Source organism: Homarus americanus, unplaced genomic scaffold, assembly GCF_018991925.1.
Source record: "Homarus americanus isolate GMGI-L3 unplaced genomic scaffold, GMGI_Hamer_2.0 scaffold41643, whole genome shotgun sequence".
In the NCBI taxonomy this organism is placed as follows: domain Eukaryota; kingdom Metazoa; phylum Arthropoda; class Malacostraca; order Decapoda; family Nephropidae; genus Homarus; species Homarus americanus.
In genome coordinates, this window is record NW_024719383.1 from 502,674 (window position 1) to 528,665 (window position 25,992).

A 25,992-nucleotide genomic window follows, 5' to 3' on the forward strand; every position below is an offset into this window, starting at 1 on the left:
ACAAGTTTTCTTTGCTCAAGCGTGAAACCCTTAAGTCCACAAATGGTCTCAAGTCTCTTTATAGGCGACGCTTGACTTTCATTTTTGTTTTTGCTACAAGACTCCCCCCCTCCCTCCCTCTCATCACCGTCATTAGGTTCGTTCTCACTAAAATTTATCTGGTCTTTATATTATGGTGGATTTGACTATCGTACACAGTAGATCCTTGACTATCGCACACAGTAGCTCCTTGACTACCATACACAGTAGCTCCTTGACTACCACACACAGTAGCTCCTTGACTACCATACACAGTAGCTCCTTGACTACCACACACAGTAGCTCCTAGACTACCATACACAGTAGCCTCTTAACTATCGTACACAGTAGCCCCTTGACTACCACACACAGTAGCCCCTAGACTATCGTACACAGTAGCTACTTGACTACCATAAGTGGCGCCTTTAACACAACTGTTCTAAATAGCTACCATAAACAAACAATTTAAATGAGGTCTTTTTCCTGCCCCAGTTCTAAGCTAATGAGTCACCTCCCCCCACCGACTACCCTCCCTCACACCCAACTTCCTTTAACCTCTAACCTCCAACTTCCCCTTCCTTCCTTCCCTCCCTCCTATCCTCTTGTCCTCCATCTATTCTTTCCATCCCTAAACATCACAAATCCTCCCCCCTCTCTCTCTCTCCAACACATCCCCACTCCAATCCTCCCTCTAACACATCCCCACTCCAACTATGACTCCCGACAGACTCCCTCCAACCGTGACCTCCAAACACACTGTCATCATCCTTCCCGCGTCACAAGTTCCTTCTCCCTGTTCTAAATCTTCCTTTGTGTTATGTTCTCCTCTTCTCTTTTGTTTTCCCTAATTCCTCACCCATCGTTGCGCGCTTCTCTTTCCCACTAACTAATCTATATGAAAATTCCTCCTCTTCGCTTATCTTCTTCCATTAGTGCCCTCCTTCCTTTCTTTACATTCCCCCTTATTCTACTCATCCCTACCCCCTCTCTCTCGCACATTTTTCAACACTCACTTCCTTTCTCCCTTACATCATTCATCACCTCTCTCTCTCTCTCATACCACACCCAGTAACAAGACCATCACACCTCCTCCCTTATCATTCCTAGTAGCATAAAGAACACGAGTCTCCTTACACCCCTGAGTCTCTGATCTGCTGGTCTCTGCACCCATAAATGACAACCACATATCTCATTTGGGTTTTTGGTAGTGTTTAGAGTTGGTGTAGAGAGGCGTTTTTGTTTCCTTGTTCGTGACTTTTGCTATCTCTATTAGGCAACTCCCTCCCCATTCCCTCTCCTTCTCCCATCCCCTCCCCTACCCTTCCCCACACACACACACCTGGTTTATACAGTCACTTAAGTCACTCTTTTCCCCACCTTCACCATGACGGCCCAGCTATAGCTAACACACTCTTAACATCTAATTGATACACTTGAAGTAATTTTAGTGACTATTGATTACTAACCATCTACTAACCAAAGCCTGAAAACAAGTCATTTTTTCTTGGTATCCAGTTTTAGATTAAAATTCTTAAAAAAAAATAGCATCACGAGTAACCTTTTCTTTCCCTTTTATTCCTTCATTTTTTTCCCACACTTTTTTCCTTCCTCTTCCTCCTTAATTCCTATCTCCTGGTACTTTAATCTGTTTTAGGTGACCTTTCTGGTGTCTCAAGTTGCCACCATACCAGACCAGACATTACCTACCACGCCTCAGGAGCCAAACCTCAGAGGGAGCAGGAGAAGTTCTACCCCTATGTAGGTCAAAGTCAGACGTATCGATCACCCTCTTCAACACAAAGACTTCTTATATAACCATCACGGATCAAGAGGATTAGACACGACCCGGATTTTAAAAGGTTCTTGGTATCTTTAAGACCTCCAACCCACACAAGGGAGAATAAGTTGCGGTTTAATTTCGACGTAATATTGGTCGCCCTAAATGCCATAGCTGATGTGAGTTCGCAACACCAGAGATTAAAGAAAGGAAAATTGCGTAAAAACCTCTGAAAAAATCATCCCCTGGTGTGTGTGTGTGTGTGTGTGTGTGTGTGTGTGTGTGTGTGTGTGTGTGACGTTCGTTTTGCATTATATATTTCACAGGTTCTTCTATCACAAAACCTTTTGCCTCACAAAAAGGTAACTATAGCTGGAAAACTCTCCCCTATAATTACAAGTGACGTGAGAATACTTGAGTAATAACTAGCCAATTCAACTTCTACTAATGACTCAATTAACTAGTTCCCGATTAGCAGTGGCTGTTAATTACCCGCGGATACAGTAACTATGAGAATTAGGATACACGACTTCTGGCCTTAGGAGCAGTGGTGGAGGAGGGTGCTGTCTTGAGGCTCGAGTTATTGTTATTAAATTGTTGTTGCGCGGCAGCGAGTAGGGTGGTAGGAGCAGTGGAGGAGAGGGGTGAAGTGGTGGTGGTGGGAGGGAAGGGGGTGAAGTGGTGGTGGTGGGAGGGAAGGGGGTGAAGTGGTGGTAGTGGGGGAAAGGGGTGAAGTGGTGGGGAGGGAGGCAGTGGTAGGGAGGGAAGGTGAAGTGGTGGTAGGGGGGAACGGCGAGTGGTGGTGGGAGGGAAGGGGGTGAAGTGGTGGTGGTGGGAGGGAAGGGGGTGAAGTGGTGGTGGGAGGGAAGGGGGTGAAGTGGTGGTAGTGGGGGTTGCAGTGGTGGTAGTGGAGGTTGAAGTGTTGGTAGTAAGTGGGGGTGAAGTGGTGGTAGTGGGTGAGGTATTAGTAATAGTAATAATAGTAAGTGACAGCACATCATCACTATATTTAAAACGTAATGGTGTCAGCAGTGGCATTGGAGGTGAGAACAATGTCAGTACTGATGATTATAATAAATAGCTGCAGTAAACATAACGCTGTGAAAGTAATGGCGATGATAATTGTGGTTGTAGGTAATTGTGGTGTTGGTAAATGGTGTTAGTTGTAGGTATTAAAGATGCTGGTGGTGATACACGATGATAATAATACCAGTAAGTAGTGGTGATGGTAGTGGTATTAAACTGAGGAAGCGATTGGTGGTTAGGATGAGTTATAACGCTAGTGGATAGATGGTGGTGATAGTGGATGGCTGGATGGTGGTGATAGTGGTGGTAATGATGTTAATTGATGGTAGTGGTGTTAATGGCTGCTGCTGGTGTAATGAGAGCGCAACAATGGAGACAAGGGACATCAATAATGGTGCCAGTAGTGGGGGGTGGGGGGTTAATGGTGGATGAGTGAGAGTCGGTAGATGAAGGCCAACAGGATATGGCCTAATGGTAGTGTTTTGTGGGGGGGTTTGAGGTATAGTGGTAGCAAGTGGTGGTGGTGGGTGTGAAGGGAGTTAGTTGGTTTGGTTGTGAATGGTGGTGGATGTGGGGGATTGTGGTTATGAATGTGGGCTGATTGTGGTTGTGGGAAGTACTGGTGATGACTGTGGAGGTTAGTGGGGAAGACGGGTAGCAGTATAATAGTTAAGTGTTGGTAATAGCAGTGAGTACAGTGGTGGTGGTAGTGGTTGGTGTGACGACAACAGTAAGTGGTTGGGTTATCTTGGCTGAGGATGGTCGCCACTACCTTAGGCCTACCGTATTCATTTAGCCGACATAAAAAAAATAAAGTAGTAAAATATCAAGTACACACATGATTTATCTAAGATTTTTTTTGTTACGTATACAATACAGTTAAGCCTAATGACTGACTACTTTCCTAATCATTAAAGTCAAAGTATTAAATATCAGAATAAATGACGCTTCGATACCTAAAAAAAATAATACTCCTAATTGAAAACAAAGTCGAGGAAACACTAAAGGCCTCGGCTAACCCGACCAACCAGCATGAAAGGTAAACTTAAGTGGTTCTGTGTGTTAGGGTGAAAAGGACTGACGTACAGGTGGACTCAACGAGGTGAAATCATCATCAAACATCTACTGTACATCACTCCTCCATAAACACAGTCTATACCAAATGACGTGAAAATCCGTCGAAAACTGATGGTAAACTTATGAATACAGACACACACAGACACCGATCGCTATACCCCCTCCTCCCCCTTACCAAGGCCAGAGGGATTAAAAGAAATGTAAAAAAAAAATCCACAAAAAATACGCCCCAACAGTTACCTGGAGAGGCTCACAAAGACGAATTAATCAAGCAGGTTGGTGGGCAGTGACGGTGGGCAGTGACATGACTACTTGACATGCCCTGTAGGGTGGTCTGACTCACCCACCACCTCCCCTGTCAATCACGGGGGGCCATATAACTGCCCCACCCCGCCCCAGCCATCACTCACACGCCTACACTGCTACACTGACCACCTCGTAAATATTGGCCTATCTCTCTCTCCTCTCCCTGGATGTCCTATCTTTCCCATGGTGTCTCCTCATAACTCTCTTTTCTCCTACCTACCTTACTAATACTCCCACACTCTCCTCTCCCCGCCCCACTATCTCCCCCCATCCTCTTTGCCCTTCGACCTGCCTCCTTATCTTCCCTCCCCTTACACTTCCCTCATAACCAGGGTCCTGAGTGTGCGTACCTGCGTGCACGAGTTTGAGCACACATGTCTAAGCCTATATTCGAGTAAAGGTTGGTGTGTGCGCGAGTTGTTTGTGTGCGCTCGCGTCTATAAGAACGCTTGTGAGTGGACGCGTAGTGTGTACACAGCATATCTCCCCAGTAAAGGTGTGTACATATCATGCTCACCATGACACGCCACACCGCTCAACCTTTTACCCATTTTTCTTCAGATGTTTTTCGTAAACAGAAGGATCACGTCTAATGCATAATGCATCCCTCCCCGGGGGTCCTTATTTGAATTTCAGAAGATGTAAATGACAATAAAATAGCCGACGTCCCCACACCACTAGAAGACCCGACAGACAAACACCTGAAGATATAAACCTCCTCCCCTGATGACTTTATAATTCAAGTAAGTATGTCAGCTGTCATGTTTAAGAAGCTTAAAACTAATGTTAAACGCCAAAGACGTCTTAAGGAGTTTTGAAAATACTACATCAACAATGAAGTCTTTGTCAAGAACAAAAAAAAAAATTAAATCAAGTTGTAAATTCATAGGCACATACAAATTAGCATAACATCAAACAAGTCTACCTACTGTGCAAAGTAACGTTACATTCCAAATATACTGTAAACCGCATTAGATAAAGGAGTCACCGAATCACAACGAACAAAAAGGTGAACATCTGTAATGCCAACGACGGTGTCCGGGGTACAAACAAGTCTCTGCACTTTGAGGTGGCGAGCTTAACACTGGTCTTTGAAAGGCTAAATGTGAACACCGGTCATGTTAGGCAGCAACTTCGTTCGTGCAGACAAACCCTAATGACAAACGTTAAAAACAGAGTAGGTAGAGCGCGCATGAATTTCCAAGAGCATTCATGTGTAAAAAACTGAAAACATCTTAGCTATACATAATAACAGAATCTACGCTTAATTAAAAGAAATTGAAAGTACAAAATAAAACGGCAATATGATCGTTCCAAATCCCTCTATACCCATTTCCTGCAACTAAGCTATCTCGTCCCGCAGCAGACAACCTCCTGACCTCCTTAACCTCTTAACCCCCAGCACGGGAGGCGTAATGACCATCTCCCCAAGGATGTGTAACCTCCAGTGGTCTCGAGACAAACCGCCCATCACCCGGCGCCCCTAGGCAGACCCATTATCCATTGTAGCTCAAAATTATCTTAATGTGAGTGACTCGCCTTAAATGATTCTCTCTGCTATGGTAAGCCTGTTAACTCCCCGCCTCACTCACTCACTCACACAACCACGCTAAGTTATCCCAATATGAATGGCTCTAATGCTTCACCTGGCAACAAAATAATGACGCATGATATCATTCAACTATACGAGTTAAGTTTGTATGTTCCCTTCACATTCAATTTATTCTAATTTCATTTAAATAACTCACTATAACGAAGTATCTGTGTAGTCCAAATTAACACCATCTAAATTAATTATACGTGTACAAATCATTATGTTCTAATAAAATAATAAACGTCTTTTCAAAATCACTAAAATTTATAATCTTGATTTATGTCCTGTGTAAAGACTTCAGTATCACACATTGCATTTCCTAACAAGCTGGACCAGTTGAAGAAAACGACCTGTAAAATTAATCTTCACTTCTCAGCCTTTCCTTTAAACAAACCTTCACTTTCAAAATCAACAAAAGTCAAACTTCAGGTAATGTTCTAAGTAAGCCATCATCAATACACCTGCCTTTAATTAGTATATTTTTTATCACGGGAAGACTACTAATTAGGTAACGTTCTGGACGAGTCTTCATAGTCCACGGTGCTTTTATTTTTCAACGACAAACTGTTTTCATAACAAAGAGCAATTTTCTTTTGATACAACAACAAACTCTGAAACGCCATGCTCTACAAACATCTTTTAGCAATAAACCAAAAATTAATTTAGTCGAGATCAAAGACCCAGTGCAACGACGATTACATTTCTCTGTTTATTCTGCAAATATATTAACCCACGGTCTATTTCGTTAAGATATCTCTTCATTGTCTGAATTTAAATAATAATTAATTTTTGATCTGCAAATCCATTCAGCGACTAATTGACTATCTCAGTTTTAGCTGACTGTGTACACTGAGAAAGCAAACTGTTTATACTGCAAGATAAACTTTATGTACACTGCTTTTCTTCTTCGTCCTTCTTCCCAATTTCCCAGAGAGAGAGAGAGAGAGAGAGAGAGAGAGAGAGTGGGAGGGGGGGGGGATAATGTGTGCATGCGTGTGTTGAGGTAGTGCTCCTATGACCCCTTCTAACAATGCCTCTGTTGTTAATAAAGTGGGTAGAGAGGTAGTAACTTACGGTACAAACAAGATGTTAACAGTATGTCCCTTGTTGCACCTGCACTGCTATTAATAACTAGTCCTCTAATTTTGAGATGTGGATGGTTGACAACGAGACTAACTATTCATATATTTTACGAGGAAAAAAAACTACATACGCATCCACAACAGTGAGTAATTTCTTTTAATATTCACACATTTAATAATTTACCACTCTCCCACTCCATAAAACGCAATGAGACAATACACAATAAAAATATATACATTCATCTCCTTCACAAAGAGGTACAGACACCTAACACGAACTGATCAAATATCGTTCACTCAATATTCACACCAACAACGATATGACAAGTCAATATTCATACAGACACAAGAACATAATCACTCCCACCACCAAAGACGCCACGAGAATATAAATACAGAATTATGATCTTACTAGGATATCCATAAAGGACAAAGGGCAAAGTCATTCAATTTTCTTATCAACTACAAACCATGTATACACTATGTCTCCCGTAGAGCTCTGATAACATACTGGCAACGAATACAACACTCAAATTATCCTGTAAAGCTCTAGTCCGCATCTTAGCTTCACCCCACGCATCAAAGTAACTAAGCTACCCGCTGCGTCAAGTCTTCATTCTCCCAACAAAAACGTAACGACGAGGTTCTAAAACGTTACCGAGATGTTCCTTTTAAGGGTAAAATTTATATACTACTGTAGGAACGACGCACTAAAAGTAACTACGCAATCAACAGTGTTTTAAGTCCCGTCTTGAAACCAGCACGTAGCAACTAGAATCCAAAACTGACGCAGGACCTCCCCTTGAAGGTCAACCTTGAGACGTGCTGGGGTCTCCAACACTTGACCTAGCCACCACAGAAGCCGCAGCCACACTACTCTGCTTGTATTACGCCCCCTCCCCAGATCCTAATTACATTACGGATCATAATACAACCTGACATTAATGGTTGACAATTCATTCCGTGTTGCATTAAAACCAGATAAAATAACATACCAAGGATACCACATGGTGTTATTTGAGGTTATTTGGCATTTAAAGTTACTGAGGTTATGATTTATTCCTTCCTGTTCTTATGTTTGATGGGACTTGATGCTGCACTGATCACTTAGGCGATTTCCCAAGCACTTATATTCCCCCAAACTTATGGTACTGTATTAATTACCAAAAACTTATCATAGTTACGAGAATACTATTACCGTGAGTCCAAACTAGCCATCGATAGTTTACCAATACCGTGTAAACCACATGTACAGTCAGTCATTGGTCTCGCTGCCTGTGTTGCTTAACAATATATCAACATCTGCATCACTGGTTTGACATCTACGTTACACAAACATGTTGGTCAGACACGAAAATAACAAGCGATGGTAACTGTCTAGGCTACCTGTGCTACATTACCAAGCACACGGCTATTCATTTAAAAATCTAAAATGAATAAAAAAATCCATCTAACCTCACATAACTAACACTAATGATATTAACATAACACGTACACAGGCATATTATGATAAAAATCTACTAATAAAAATAATATATTACATGACACCGGGAAACACGATAAAAAATGAGATATTGATCATTAAAATGGCAAATAAATAAAATGGTATGGAAAATTATCATCAGAATGTATGTTCAATTTGCTTTAAATAGTCTAAAAATAACATATGATTTACCCATTCCACATTTCATTCCCCGAAAACCACATCCACGGATTTATTTTCAAGTCGAAGAAAATATCAGATTTCCCTTTCATGTCACGTATTAAATTTCACTTTATAAGGCGCACTGTTTTTTGTTTTTGTTTTTTTCCAATATCACCATCATAAACCACGTCACTATAAGAACCGTAAAACGTCATACGTGATAAAGTTCCCGAGTGAAGTAGATCCAGGCGAGCGAGTCAGAGGACGGGATCGGTGCTACACCCTCCCAACACGGCGTCTACCACAACACTGAGGTTTGAGCCCTCCCTGACCGAGTGGCCGCCTGGCTGAGTGGCAGGGGTAGGATCAGCGGATGGTTGGAGGTTGCCGCTGTCGTCATGGGAGGGAGCATGTTTCCCCCCTACCCTTAATCACTATCACATCATCACCTCAACTTTACACCTTAATCTTTTATCGAAAAACTTATCTGAATTATCATTACTCCGATGTGGCACCAGGAAGGGGAGTTTGAGTAATTACGTTTATTTCTGCCATTTAACCTAATCTCTCAAATCAATGAGTAGTTTTTTTTTAACAATAGCAATATTATATGTAATGTATTACTTAACGTCTTTCTGTATTGTTCAACACAGCTTATCATATTAATCCTCGCCTGGCAGCAGTGTCTTGAGGGCAGGGTGTTGGACAAGCTTGACCGCACTTCATCTAAACCCACAAGGAGGCCGTGCCCGGGGATAATTACCCTTCAATTACTTATTATCAATACTGCTTTTACTTTGTAGGTTAACGACTTGGATATTACTCCTGCAGGCATTAACCACACCGGGCGGCCTTGATCAACGTCTGCTTTAACACGGCCAGGATACAACTGTATTTATCCACTGGTATTTACGTTACCTGTGTGCCATTTATCTACCGAGAATAATAATCATACGTTATTTATTGTAATGTTTATAATCGACAATGCATTATATTAATATCTAATGCGGCTCGGAGGAAGAAAAATAAAGTTACACCACCCGAAGCAGCAAATACGATCGCCACAATAAATACGATCAGATAAATACCAACAATAACTCAGCTAGATTGATGATGTGGTCGGCGTCACAGTACCGAGTACACCACCAGACCATCCAAGTACCAGCTCTCTGATTAAGTCATCCGGGGGGAGTTAATGCTGTCGAGAATGCAGATAATACCGTGTTTTAGTGCATTAAAAGGCGGCAATTCCTCCCTCTGATGCTACCGGATGGCTGCCAAAAACCCCCCATAAAGATGCAGGATAGTTTATGGCGCATATCTGGCCCGTGTGTAGACTGTACCAGAAATAAAGTGGAATAAATTGTCAGTTTCTGCATGGTGGAGATTCACGGGCAGACTGAGTGAATGTAAAATGAGGACAGGGAACGGAACATGGTAATCAAAATACATCAGTTACACCAGAATGACCTCAGCTGCCTTTGCTAACTAGACTAAAAAAACAAAGATATTTATTTAGTAAGTTGTGCATGTCGATTGTTCAAACAGAAGACATCGAACTCTAAATGAAATAGAATCTGTAAAAGACAAATGACTGACATGTTTATCTTATCGAGCAATTGGAAGTTAATTCACCTACAGTACAGTGGTGAGCCTCGTTCACTGGAGGAAAAACTAAAGTCATTGGTTGTTTACAAATGGAAGCCAGAGAGGATGGTCGAACAAGGTTAAACTTTAAAGTGTTGTTGCTCTGAGCACACCAACACGGAACTGAGTATTATTAATGTTATTTAGCTATTATAAGGCTTCTATTGTTCTCACATACGCTTCCTAAAAACGTAATGATGTCCTCTTATACGACTAACTTTTCATGCGTGGTGTCATCATTCCGGTATACATAACTGGAAAAAAATATAACGTCATAAAAATAACGTATTAATTTATATAAGAACAATATAACGTGACTATGAACATGAAAAACACCAGGAACATTATCAAGTAACAAAGGTATCATCTGTGAAGCCCTACAAATCATCCGCCATTACACCGAGTCCATTTTATGTCCGTAAACAAAGAAGCTGTATGGCTGACAATGCACTCGATCGCGTTAACTTCTCAAGTGTAAAGTTAGGTACCAGTTCCCAGTAACCCTAAAGACAGAAGAGCATTGTATCCACTCAACTATCCACATATCCACATCCCATCATAAGAAAGATCGTCCACTAGAAGCAGACAAATCCACCACTGCACCACATCAAAGTCCAGTCAGCTATAACTCTGGACACTAAAACCAGAAAATACTGATTATCGAACCCACGTGAGACTCTGTTATGATCTATCCACACGCCATGTGTTTACATCTCCCGGACGGACAGACAGACAGACGGGACACAAAATAAGAGATTAAGGACACACACACGGACACACACACACACACACACACACACGGACACACACACACACACACACACACACACACACACACACACACACACACACACACACACACACACACACACACACACACACACACACACACAGACAAAAAAAAAATACTACATGTCTCAATCCCTTCCACAGGAGACGGTAAAAAATATACAAATTCTAGGTAGTAAATCATAAAACAATTTGCGATGAATATTTTATAGATGACAAGAATAAGGGATCAAATAGCCAAACGATTCTGGATTAAAAAACATATATATATTTTTTTTTTCCTATTTGAGACGATATAGAGTCGGCGGAGGTGGAGTCAGAAGAGAGAAGATGAATGAGGGTGTAGGAGAGAGAAGAGGAGGATGGAAGAGAGTAAAACGGCGAAGAGAAAGGAACAAGGAAAGGGGAATGAATAGATGGGAGAGGGGTAAAGAGGGATGAGAGGGTGATAAAGAGGAAAAGAGGGGGGTAAAGAGAGAAATGGGAATAGAGAGGGAGAAGGGAGTGGGAGACAGACAGAGGAGAGGAATGGGAAAAGGGAGGAAAGAGAGGGGAAAAAAGGAAGAAGGAACATGAAACAGGAGGGGATAGACAGGAAGAGGAGGGTAAATGAGAGGATAAAACGAGGAGAGAGAGAGAGAGAGAGGCGGTGGCTGGTTGAGGGCGGCGCCGGAGTGGGTGTTGGCTACATTAGATGAACCAGCCTAGCACTTCCTCACCCCCCCCACCTGCTGTGAGCCACACTGTGTTGTTCTTCCTCCTTGTTTTCCTGCCTCTTGTTCTTGTTCATCCGCCTTGTTCGCCTGCCTCTTGGCCTTGTTCATCCGCCTTGTTCTCCTGCTTCTTGGTCTTGTTCATCCGCCTTGTTCTCCTGCCTCTTGTTTTTGTTCTTCTTCTTTGTTGTTCTACCTCTTGTTCTTGTTCTGATCCACACTTTTTTGTTCTTCCTCCTTGTTCTCCTGCCTCTTGTTCTTCCTTTGTTATCCTACCACTTGTTCTTCTGATCCACTTTGTTGTTCTTCCTCCTTGTTCTTGTTAATAACCCTTGTTTATGTGTATTTATATATATAACTAAAGCCTACGATTTTGTTTTAAGAATTTAACCTCAAGTTAATGCCAGCAGTATGAATAATTCGTATAATGGATGAGAATTATACCTTAATTATACCTTACAATCATACTGTGCTAGCCTGAATCATACTTCAATCATACTGTAGTTCACTTGAGGTTTATAATCATACTCCAATCATACTGTAGGTCATTAAGCTTCATTCATATTTCAATTATACTGTAGTTTTCTGAGCTTGAATCATACTCAGTTTTAATCAATCATACTTCAACCATACTAGAACTGAATCTCCGTTTTTATTTAATTACTACACCGAGCTTAAATTATACCTCATAATCATACTGGAATTAAGGTTTGTGCTTCGTATACATTAGCGGAATTAATTACATTTAAATCATACTTAATTACCATAATGTAATTTAATATCATGCTGCGTCTAATTAACAGATCTGTCTCGTATAATAAATAAAATTAACTCAAGGCCGACAACTATCATTCCTACAGGCTGTTTGAATCATCCTTAATAACCATCCGTAAGATCATACACTATTATGAACGAGAATAATGAATTTCAATCAATAACATTATTCTTCGATATCAATCTTGAATCATACCTCAATCATACTGAAATTTAATTGTCCTTAAATTAAACTTGAATCATACTTCATTATCATACTGCAAATTCTCCCAGCTTACAATACCTCCATCATACTGCAAATTCTCCCAAGCTTAAGACACACTCCCCTCATACTGCAAATCCTCCCAGCTTACAATACCTCCATCATACTGCAAATTCTCCCAAGCTTAAGACACACTCCCCTCATACTGCAAATCCTCCCAGCTTACAATACCTCCATCATACTGCAAATCCCCCCCCCAGCTTAAAACACACTTCCATCATACTACATATCCTCCCAGCTTAAAACACGCTCATATACTGTAACTCAACCAAGAACATTCGTATAGCGACTAACTAACGTGGACAGAATGTAAATAAACGCCGTACCACCAATCTCTTGTTTGTGTGTTATAACTACTTTACATCAGCACTAATTAAGGGTAATCCTTTCCTTAGCCGACGCCTCTGGAACCAAAACCCTTCATAAACAAACACACAGACACACACACACACACACACGCTGTCTGTCTGTCTGTCTGTGTGTGTTTTTTTTCCCGTCCGTCTCTCTCTCAATCACTACCTCTATCATTTTGTCTGTCTGTTTCTGTCTGTCTGTCTGTCTCTTCTTCAATTTACCCATTTTTTCCTCTCTATACCCCATCTCTGTCTTCCTGTCTGTATGTGTCTATCTGTGTTTGTATGTCTGCCTATGTCGGTCTGTGTGTGGGTCTGTGTGTCGGTCTGTGTGTCGGTCTGTGTGTGGGTCTCTCTCAAACATAATCAGCCAACAGCCGCCTGAACAACAGTATTTTTATGACATAGCACATAAACTAAAAAGCAATTAAGTCCGTGTTACTTTAATGAGCTCCTCGGGGTCACACTAACAAGATATGAGGAGGAGGAGGAGGAGGAGGAGGCAGAAACGACAGAGGTGTATATATGGCAGACTAAAGGCTCCCTGTACCATAAAAAAATATATTTCCAAAGTCACCTTAAAAATAAATTCAAAAACAGAAACTACTTCAACACAATTGCTATGGAACTATCATTATATATTTTAACCCTTCGTAAATAACAAGATAAAATACTTTCTCATTCAGTAATCAATAAAATAAATAATGCTTTTTAACATCTAACTACTGTGCTATGGCTATCTCAATCAAACCCACTATACACAACTACTATGGAACTATCATCAAATATACTTATTCTTACTGTGTTAAAAGATCTTATTTGTATACACTAATTCAAACAATAATTAATACAAATACCAGATTGTTTTCACAGTAGTATAAGTAATTTGGAAGTCTCATTAACACCTTGGCTCCCGTCTCCACTAAGTTAGTATAACTTATAGCAGACACTCATCCAAACATATTTTTTTTTTTTTTTTACCGTGGCCAAGTGTAAGGGAACTCATTAAGGGAACTCATTAAACACACCTTCTCTATTCTCGTCTATATTAACCTAACTTAACTTTAATATAACCTTTAATTACGTAATCGTATATAGCTTATACTGAGGTAATACGGTACATCCTAATATAGCTTCTCCACTCTCGTCTACCATAATGTAATCGTAACTAATGCTAGATGAACGTATCTAGTTAAGAGAGAGAGATAGTGTGTGTGTGTGTATGTTATTGTTAAGCTATCATTAAGCATTTATTTTGTGTTTAACTTATGTCAATTAGGTTCGTTCATACATATTCAGCTCCGAGGAAATTTTATCGCACGAACTTTTGAGAATCTGTCCCCGAGATGACTGTCGGAGAATCTGACCTGTGAACTGTATCTACTGCGCCTATGTCCGTACTACAGATTAGGTAAATTTAAGTAAGATTTTAAAGTAATTCTCTCGTTGCCAATCTTAACCCGTTCTCACAAGCTGTACGACAGATTGGGGAGACCTCACACATACTTCGGCGCTCCCACCTTGTGCATCCCCCAGTCGAAGTTGATCAATACTGGCGGGCGTATGACGTGTCTCTTATATCCCCCTTTAGTCACCCCACCCCCCTTCCCCCTTAAAATCTCTCCGGGAAGGGGAAGGCAATAACCCATCTGTCACGTCTAAAGAGAAGATGCTGTACTTGGAGGGGGAGTGTATAGTCTGGGATGAACCAACAGGCACCAAATAGCCTGAGCTCCATTATATACACACAAATAATGGTGATAATAAGCTAATCTCACACAGATAACAATCTTTAAGAGTTACGAAAGGTCATTAATTAAGCATGATTGCGGAAGACTATAATCCAAGACGTTCATTATAACCGAATTGATAAAGAGGACGATAAAAAAAAAATAATAAATATATCACGAAAGAAAAAAAAAGATGATGTTACACGCTCACTATAATGAAGAAGAAGATACTGTACCCTGCTGTAACCCAACACTCGCTGGAATGAAGTTATAAAGTGATAAACTACAGCTAAGAAAATTAATGTACAAGCACGCACAAGATTATTTACACCCAATTTTCTACGAAGACATTGCAAAAGTCCTTCTCTCTCCTCTCTCACACTCTCTGTTTGTCTTTCTGTGTCTGTTTGTCTCCTCTTATTAAAGCATTTCATTTACTCCTTCAAATATTTAACATCCTCGTCACTCCACCACACCAGCTGCCCCACAATATTTCCTTTACGTTAAAAACATTATCCCTAACATTTACCACAACTCAAATATACTACAGATTAACATTTTTAACCTTAACCCAGTTTTATTTTATAACATTTACCAAAACTAAAAAAAAAATCGTACAGAAAAGTAATGCGCTTTTACGATTAATATTTCAGATACGGTGGATGATCGCGTTGGCCTTATAAGCGTGGAACAAGAAGCAGGGTTTAGTACAGTGGCTGGTTTGACTTCGATACTGAGTCCTAATTCCCTGACACACACAACACCTGCCCTTTTACGGTGGCGTTACTGAGCCTCACTGATGAAGCTGAATTAATACTGCTTTGTTGATCATAATCTGGCCTATAACCCGCTGGCCAGATCATAATTCGATATAGGGTATTTTGATTCGATATACGTGTATTTTGATTCGATGTACGGGCATTTTGATTCGATATACGGGTATTTTGATTCAATTTTATCAACATTAAATATTAAAAAGTGAACAGACTAAAATATTTTCTGTTAATGCATAAAAAAAAATATCAAATTAATATTCACGAAAAGAATAAATTTTCAACATTATGCAAGACTCGATTTTTATACTTTTAATGATTTCTTCTAGTTTTTCATTATTATTTATTCTTCATGTGGGTTTTTTCTGTGTGTGTGTGTGTGTGTGTGTGTCAAAAGGTACAGTTGTCGTCATAATTACCTGGGCACTTAACAACACCTGTGATCAACTCGAGGGTGTTGTAGGTAAGAAAGTCCTAGCAAGCCTCACATCTATTTACTCAGGTTTATCGTTGTGTGATAAATGTGTGTGTTTTTTTTCCCTGTTGCTAATCTGGTTAATCTGACATAATTCATTAACTAAAGCATCGTTCATCAGCTATAAACCAACCACATTTATCACCCACGAATACGTTACCACATACTACCACATGTTGAGGGAATTTTGACCACAACTGCACATACTGTTAGTTACAAGTCTGATTTATTCTCACTTACTGTATATACAATATTATTTATTATGAATTAAATTACACGAATGCACTAATATAATCTATAAATCTTGGTAAAAAAAACAACAATTATGAATAAAATGAATAAAATTATCCAAATGATCTTAAAAATTAGATTATCTTAAAGCTACAGTAATAAAAGTGATCAAGAAGGACCATTAAGCAAACGCCGGATGTTTGGGAATGGACCAATCAGAGAAGGGTATAGATGAGTGACGTCACCGAGGGCAGCACCTGAGTAAGCGAGGAAATCACATACAGTGTTGATGTGGAAAACAGTGTGGCTAACTCTGACGCGGAAGTGTGGCGCCGGGGAGGGAGGGAGGGAAAGTGGGAAGAGGAGTGCGTGAGAGAGAAGAAGAAGGTGGGGGAGTCAAGACAGAAGGGAGGGAGAGTGATAACAAGGAGCTAGTAGGGAGGGAGAGAGAAGGGGGAGAAAGGTGGAGGTCGAGGTGGAGAAAGTGAAATTAAGGGAGGAATGAGGAGAGGAGGTGGAGGCAGGGTGGAAAGGGTGGAGGCCAGGGTTGAAGGAGGAGGTGGAGACCAGGGTTGAAGGGAGGTGGAGGCCAGGGTGGAAGGAGGTGGAGCCAGGTTGAAGGGAGGTGGAGGCCAGGGTTGAAAGGAGGTGGAGGTCGGGAAGTAGGTGGAGGCCAGGGTGAACTCGAGAGGCAGAGGATGAGTGGTGACGTGTGTCAGTGTACAGGCAATGACTCACTACTTGATACCCTGTACCACCCGCACCACCACAACACCACCATCACTACTAACCATGCCCTCACCACAACTACCACCATCACTACTAGCCATACCCTCCCACCACAACTACCACCATCACACTACTAACCATACCCTCCCACCACAACTACCATCACTACTAGCCATACCCTCCACCACAACTACCACCATCACTACTAGCCATGCCCTCCCACCACAACAACCATCACTACTAGCCAGCCTCCACCACAACTACCACCATCACTACTAGCCATGCCTCCACCACAACTACCACCATCACTACTAGCCATGCCCTCCACCACCACCACTACAACCACCACAACTACCACCATCACTACTAGCCATGCCCTCCACCACAACTACCACCATCACTACTTGCCATGTCCACCACCACCACTACCTACAACACTCCCCCTACCGACCACCACCACCAATTCTAAGCATCACACTCCCTCCTAACCTCTACCACCCCCCACCCCCCCTAACCACCACCATCACCAGTCACACACACTCCAGCACCGTCATTAAGGAATTGCGTGATAAACTAGATCCCTAAATAACCCGTAGCGGTAGTGATTGTTAAACCTTATAAGGGAAGTTCATTAAGTAACTCGCGCAATCACCTCTTTGTAAATCACTTACGATCTCTTAACCTCCCGACGCTTGTAGAATACGGGAGTCTGATGATGAGAAATGTATACCTTATCTCTCTCAGGTCGTGTGTCTCAGCTGAAGCAACACCGTGTATATTTTTTTTTCCTCGGTGATATTTCGTTAGTTTTAGTTCAAGTCAAATTCCCGTCATTGTTGATCTGTGTGATGGAGATTTTTCGTGCGCGAGGGATATGTTTAGAGGTGTGGTTTACAGTATACAGTGGCAGTGATGAGACGCCTGTTACCATGTATCAAGTCTGGCATTTCGAGGCCCGTTAACAAGCATAAAGACTTTGACATTTCGAGGCCCGTTAACAAGCATAATGACTGTGTTATGACGCGAGGGCTGTTAAAGAGCACGATGACAGTGTTCTAATGCCGAGCACAGCGTCAGTGCCATGTTACGAGGCTCGTTAACAGGCATGACGACACTATCATGACGCCATGTCCGCCGAAAATAACATTTACAGAAACAGGATACCACAATATATAACAGGATACGACACAGGATGGACTCAGTATATGGTCTTACATCCTGATATGATTGAGTTCTTGCTGTGTATCACGGTGAGTCATTTCATGTTTATCTTCACATATTAAAAAAAATCAGTCAGTATCAACACAGGAAACTCAAGAAGCTAATTAATTATCTAATACGCGTATGAAGACGTTGACTCACATGACTGAGGCGTCCCTATCATCCTGTAGGGCATGAGGGACTCGAGTCTTCACGTTTCTTGAGTGTGAGGGACAGTCATCTACCACCTGAAGAAGTTATCGTATGTGCCTTGTGTCTCCTAAGACTATCATGAAGCAGACTGACGCCATTATGATACGAAAATGAGAATGTTTAATGGATTACAGGTATATTTCTGTCCTAAGTCACCTTGTCGAAGTTCCTGTAACTGTATTTTGTATCTAAAACTCTAATGACGTCTCAGGTCTAGAATTACAGGAGGTGACCTAAAGTACTGTACCCGGGGACTGAAGGTTCCTGTAGCCAGATGCTGTCGAGGAGTCTAAATACTAGGGGTGACATGGGTGACCTTAATGTTCCCTTATGACGGAGTGGATGACGACAGAGGAACCTGAAGAAGTTGACCTTTTTGGCCTTTGAGAATAGCAAAGAGGGGGGAGGAGGGGGTGAGGGGGAGGAGGAGATTGTACAGGGGAGGGGAAGGAGATGATGGGAGGAGGAGTAGACGGCGGCATGGGAGAGGGAAAGGAAGGAAAAGAGGAGGAGACGGAGGAGGTGGTAAGAAAGAGGAAGAGGAGGAGGAGGGCGGAGGAGACAAATATCCATTGGTGACCTTAAACTACCGTGCCTCAAGGTCTGCCTCAGATTGAAAGGCCCCCTTAGTTTCCCATGAGAGGAAGGCCCCAGGGATCTCCGGTCAGTGGAGGGCCCTGGCAGGATGTTATCAGGACGGCAGGGAGTTGTAAGTGGCGCTTACTGTCGATCCTGAATGTTGATGAGTGTGAGGTGGCGGGTGAAGCTCTGTATCTCATGAACCACCGCCACTGCCGCCTCCATCACTATCGCCACCATCTTCCTCCATCACCACCACCATCCTCCTCCATCACTACCATCATTCTCCATCATCACCATCTTCCATCACCACCATCATTCTCCATCACCATCACCACCATTCTCTACCACCACCACCACCACTACCTCCACCACCATTCATGAAACTCTACCCCGCCTCCATTCACAGTAGCTCCACCACCATCACCATCACCACCACAACCTCAATGATAGCTCCAACAACACACCTCAGCCTCCACCACAACACCCCTACAACCTCACACTCGCTATACCTACCATAACAAACAACCCGACCTGGTATAACAACAACTCACAACCACCAGTTTTCCTCCCGTGTTGCGCCAGATGTCACACAACTGATCTGTATAACCTATTCCCCGGAGAGAAGTTTCTACCTACAGCATCTGACCTTTCTCACTTCATAACCCTCTGTTTCCTTTCTCACTTCATAACCCTTTGCTTTCTGATACGTTTCTTTCCGCAGACAGAGCACAGACAACAGCAGAACTTTCGTCGAGGTCTGCTTTATATTATGAAGAAAATGAAATCTACAGAACAAACATCACGATTAAAGATCCTAAATAACTTACAAAAATCCCAGATAAAAAAAAAATACACAAACATATTAAACCTATTTTTTTGTCTTTTTCATTACAACATTCTTAGAGACATGTCAGTGACGGATTCCATTATCGCCGAGAATTTTTTTATTAGTGGAACCTTTTATTAAATTTTTCCTTAAAATACCCGAAAGGAAAATTCCTTTCACGTGGTAGTTTTGTCAACTCTCCAGATGCTATACTTCAATACGTATTATTTATTCTCAGGTACAGACTCACATTATAAGACTGTAAGAGTGTAAGGACTCAGGTGTTCGTGGTGCCATTCTCGGTATACCTGCAATGACACCTCGACTACCTATTGCTACCGGGCCATAGAAAGCCTCTTCCTCGGTAGCAATATAAAGAATGTTTGACTGATGAATGCGAGTTATGTACTGGATGTGAGGTAAGTGATTGAATATTATTGTTGTAATGAATGTTGAAGCAAGGAGGGCTGTCGTTGTCATCGTCAGTAGCAATTAGGAGGACGAAGGAGGACTTTTTCAACATCACCGTCAGGAGAATCTAGTAGAGGGGAGGTAGCGAAGGAGGGACGTAGGAAAGGTGGGAAGGGGGGTAGGTAGGAAAGGAGGGAGGGGGGGAAGGTTGTCGTCATCAGTCAGCTAAGTGTTTAACTGGCTGTCATTGCCACCTGGGGTTCAGTTCACAGTCGAGGTCATCACCGTCAGGAACAGGGTGTGGGAGTGACAGAGGACTGGCGGGCGGCAGGTCGGGCCAGTGACCGCTGGACGGGGTGGCGCCCTGCGTGAGGAGACTGTTGGCTGACGATGAGCAGCGTGCGTCTGCTATCAATGGCTCGGGGGAGGTGAGGGAGAGGGAGGAAGAGGTGAAGGAAAGGAGGAAGGCGAGGAGGAAAAGGTGAACAGGGAGGAAGAGGTAAAAGGGGAGGAAGAGGTAAAGGGGGAGGAATGGGTTAGGAGGGGAGGAAGTGGCGAAGAAAGTTAGGAAGAGAGGAGAAGCGATGAGAGGGAAGCTTAAAGAAGAAGCAAGGGAAAGGAGAAAACAGAGGGTGCAGGGGGAGGGGATAGGAGGATTGGGGAGGGAACAGAGGGAAGGATAAGAAGGCTGCATGGTGATGGGAGAGAAGTAGGGAGGAGGGTGCATGAGAGGGGGAGTGGAAGGCTGTTGAGATGGAAGGTGCAGGAGGAGGGGGAGAGTGGGGGCTGGGGGTTGCACGGTGAGGGAAGGGTACATGGGGAGGAGAAGGGTGAGGGGTGGAGGCCTGGAGGGTGCAGAGTGAGTGGGAGAGTGAGAGGGAGGGTTGCAGCAGGGTGAGGGGTGAAGGAGGGGGGGAGGGGTAGAGAGGGAAGGAGGCACCAAGCAACAACAGGGACTGGCACTCAAACCTCCACCAGTTCAACAATTCCTTTATATTTAAGCTATTTTAGTGCCACAAGATGCCACAGTTTTCCCTTTGATATTTTGGCTCTGAGCAACACCCAGTAGACCTCACACCCACCCGGGATGCTCTGCTCTCATCTCTCTTCATTTAATACAAAATTAATACAATAATACACAATCATTTATTACCTGTAGAGTCATACTAGTATTATAAGTTATACCATACTTGTAAAGCGTTTGATTGAAAGACGAACACGCGAGAAATTCCCGAACTTCAAAACCCAGAAATTAAAGTCGTTTTAGGGATTTATATAGTCGATTTTTTTTTTCATTTATCCACACCCTGTATCCCGCACCATTTATCCACACCCTGTATCCCGTACCATTTATCCACACCCTGTATCCCGTACCATTTACCCACACCATGTATCCCGCACCATTTACCCACACCCTGTATCTCGCACCATTAGTGGAGCTGAAAGCGGGCACGTGTAACCACTGTGGTGAAGGGCACTCGCTCACCACGGAAGCTGTGTGTGTGTGTGTGTGTGTGTGTGTGTGTGTGTGCGTGTGTGTGTGTGTGTGTGTTTATTGTGTAACCTACCACCACCACTACCATTACCAACCACTACCACTCGGCCACCTGCACTCTGTCAACATCATGTCAAGCCCTTTACCCACCTTAATATATTATAAGACTTAAGTGCCAGGTTCATATATCCACTAAACTATAAAGCTTATGACTTTACTCTCCACTAATAAAATAAATAATGCTCCAGGTTATATAACACAAATCCCAAATAAAAATTATCATTGGCATTCTATCATTTTTTTAGGTGACAAAAAACTTTATTTTTCCTTTTCTGGTTTTTATTGCCTTTGAATACCACATGCCAAAAATTATATTCATTACTCCCTCTTCCCTCCTCCCCCACAAGCTAACCCCCCTCCTCCCACAAGCTAACACCCTCCTTCCCCACAAGCTAACACCCTCCTTCCCCACAAGCTAACACCCCCCCTCCTCCCCACAAGCTAACACCCCCCTCCCCTAGGATACCACTCACCCCCCCCCAGGTTAACACTCGGTACCTGAGGGAGATGGTAATGAGGGAGTGGTATCACCTACATGCTCCAAAGAATCACATATATGGTACTCGAACCAGTGACATAGTATAAAATAAACATTACTGGTATCAACGATGGACAGATACCACAAAATACTACCACCGCTTGGAACATCCTTAATACCATTCAACGTGTACACTAACCCGTCTTTTAAGTATCAACGAGACTAGATACCAAGAAGCTTATGTGGTGGTCAATCCAATTTCGGAAGATACCACAAAGACCCTTACCATCTGTGAAATACTAAATACCACCATTCACTACGATAACCACAACCTCCTTATACCCAATAGGATCATTTACCACTCACATCGATAGCCACAACCACATAACGAATCGTCACCACCACTGCACCACTACCACGTCTGTCTATCACCCTAACGCCACTAGTCTACAATCCAGAACCTATGGTGTCTTAACCTATGGTGAGACTATTGTGTTTTATTCACATATTTCACACACACACACTTTCCTCCTGCACCTGTACACTAATTGGCTACATCTCTCTTGACAAAAATAATTACGATTTGGAATGGTTTTATGTTAATTTAAACAAGCATCGACTCCACATTATATCAATTCACACACACACACACACACACACACACACAGACACACACACACAGACACACACATACATCTAAGGAGACGAGAGCTGACGAAAACAAACACCATCTTGCGGCCGGCAGCCCTGTTCTTATCGCGCTATCAGACCTTAAGGGGTGACGCTGCCAAGTACATCTGCATACATTAATGGTGACCACAGTACAAAAACAAAATGTAAACACTGGTCCATTGTTTTATAAGAATAAATGTTGTGACGTATTGTAGATTAAGTGATGTATGCCATTAACCCTTTGAGGACGATGGTTTAATGTTCTGAGGACGATGGTTTAATGTTCTGCAGTTTGAGAATTTAAACCGTCGGGATTTTTATATATATTTTTTTAGTTTGTCTTATGCAAAAATAAACGTAGATGCAAAAAATAAACAATAATAATCTTTAATTAATATATATATATATATATATATATATATATATATATATATATATATATATATATATATATATATATATATATATATATATATATATATATATATATATATATATATCAAATTATACCAACGATGAAATATACTACTAATAATAAGAAAAATAAATAAATAAAACTACATTAAAAATAAGTAACAAAATAATAAATATTAAGAACAAATAAAATCGTATATAATAAAGGAAGAAAAACTCTTGCCTCATATCACGGGGACACAGGTTCGATTCCCACAAGAGGTAGATACACACCTGTACACTCCTAAACCCATATAAACCTCCATCAAAATCTATACCACAATATCCAAGTATAAATTATACATATATACATGAATTCAAATCCCAGGCTTAAAATTAATAAGCAGTGACAAAGTCTTTATTAAGGACTTTGCGACGTAGAGTTACTGGTATACAATGGAACACTGTCACGGCACACAAGGGTAACAATGCCAAGATGAATGACCACTGTGTTTGGTTATGGTACCTTGGATAATGCTTCTGTCCAATCAGCGCCACATGTTACAGGGTCAAGGAAAAGTTGACCCCTGTAAGGACGGGTCATAGGTTCATAAGTACATTGGGTTCATGGCGACGATAGAGTCATGATCATACTGGGTTCACTACTACACAGGAAGGAGGGGGCAAGGGGGAGTAGGGGGAAAGGGGGTTGATGGGAAAGGGGATTGAGGGGGAAGGGAGGAAGGGGTGATCGAGGGGTTAAGAACTGTCACCCGGATTCCTAAGTGATTAGTATGCTAATGTTTTTCCCTTAACTGGTGGTGATAGGAAGATGTATCTGACTGTGGTGATGGAAGAATGCTGTTAACTGTTAATGGGAGAATGTATTTAACACACACACACACACACACACACACACACACACACACACACACACACACACACACACACACACACACACACACACACACACACACACACACACACACACACACACACACACACACGAAGGAGGCCACAGAACTTCCCCATCAAAGATTGTAATTTGTGTACATCAGATAGCCCAAAAAAAAATACATTACAATAAATCAGAAGAGATTCCCCTCCCTTCTCACGTCCTCCCTGCAGGCGCTGACGGAGGGAGGGAGGGAGGGCTGGGAGGGTGTGGCAGGATGCTGGTGGGGGGAGAGGATGAAGGGAAATGGGGGAAAGTAGGAGAGAAGGAGGAGGTTGGGAGATAAGTCAGAAGAGGGAAAGGGGGTGTGTAAAGGAGGGAGAAGGAAGGAAGGCAGTGACTTCACAAGAGGGGGGTCCAATATAGAGGGCACTGTGTACACGCTACGTCTGTACACTCCCCTTTGGTGTACATGCTCTGACTCTTTGGTGTACACTCCCCCGGTGTACACGCTCCTTGTACACTCCCTCTGGTGTACACGCTACTTGTACACTTCCTTCTGGTCTACACGCTATGCCTCTGTGGTGTACACGCTACCTATACACTCCTTCCCCTGGTGTACACGGCAGGGCAAAATCCCCAGGTCTTCATTACGCTACACGATCACGTATTACCTGTGTGGGTAGGGAGGTGGGTAGGGGGTGGGTAGGGGGTGGGCAGGGGGGTGGGTAGGGAGGTGGGTAGGGAGGTGGTAGGGAGGTGGGTAGGGGTGGGTAGGGGTGGGTAGGAGGTGGGTAGGGAGGTGGGTGAGTGGGTAGGGGGTGGGTAGGGGGTGGGCAGGGGTTTGGGTAACAGGAGGAAGGTAGCGGGATAGAGGTGCGGCAGGGGGGAGGGGGGGGGTGTAATCTGCCATCGCGTAATCACTACACCAAGAAATTGATAATCGCTCCGTCTCAATTATTAACCCGATAATAGAGGAGGGATTTTCTTTGCTTCACTGGAGATATTAAGCAGTAGAAACGATAATACCAGTGTGGACTCTTATCACCCCACACATACATACATACATACATACATGGGTTAATACATACATACACTATTCATCACATCAACAAAAGGTACACTGCCCTCTGGTTTAAGTCTTTGTAATACCACTCGTAACTACACAATCCAAGTCGTTATCATAACAACCATTGCCGTGAACACAGTGTATAGGGTTCGAGGAATAAATATATGCTAATTATCTCAGGTACAGTATATCATTCACCTGTGTGGCATCATCAGTTCCAGGTAATATATTGTTACCAGATTTTTGTTTAATGTGTTATATACTGTTTATATCCAAGGGTTAAAAAGAACATGCTATTCATTCTAGGGTGAAGGAAGTATACATAACTCAGTACCTGGTTGGCGTGCCAGTAACCTCTCTGACAGCTGGTAGTTCTCTCCATCCCACAACAAAGCAACTCTGACTTTAATACACAGTGAGTCATAACTTGTTAGCGGCCATGAGTGTAAGTGATGAAATGTTGGAGTGCTTACCCCCCTCCCTCCCTCCCTCCCTCCCTCCCTCCTCCTCCTAGTCCTCTCCATCTCTCCCTCCCTCTTTACACCTTTCGTCATTCATCCATTTCTTTCTTTCTTTCACCCTCTTCCCACTTCTCCATCCTTGTCTCTTTCCAACCTTTCTTGTCTTTCCCACTCTAATTTATAGGTACCTCTTCCCCCCCCTCCACCCTTACCCACAAGTACCACCCCTTCCCCCT

General features: G+C 42.5%; 1 protein-coding gene across 4 annotated transcripts in view; it reads right to left on the reverse strand.

Moving 5' to 3' along the window:
• The window catches only part of LOC121860057, a 73,916-nt gene extending 65,049 nt beyond the window's left edge, over positions 1 to 8,867 (reverse strand). For all 4 annotated transcript variants that reach the window (XM_042357072.1, XM_042357073.1, XM_042357070.1 and 1 more), the window contains exon 1: positions 8,743 to 8,867. The gene's annotated coding sequence lies outside the window, so the exon portion shown is untranslated. The remainder of the gene's footprint in view (positions 1 to 8,742) is intronic.
• Between the last annotated feature and the right edge of the window lie 17,125 nt (positions 8,868 to 25,992).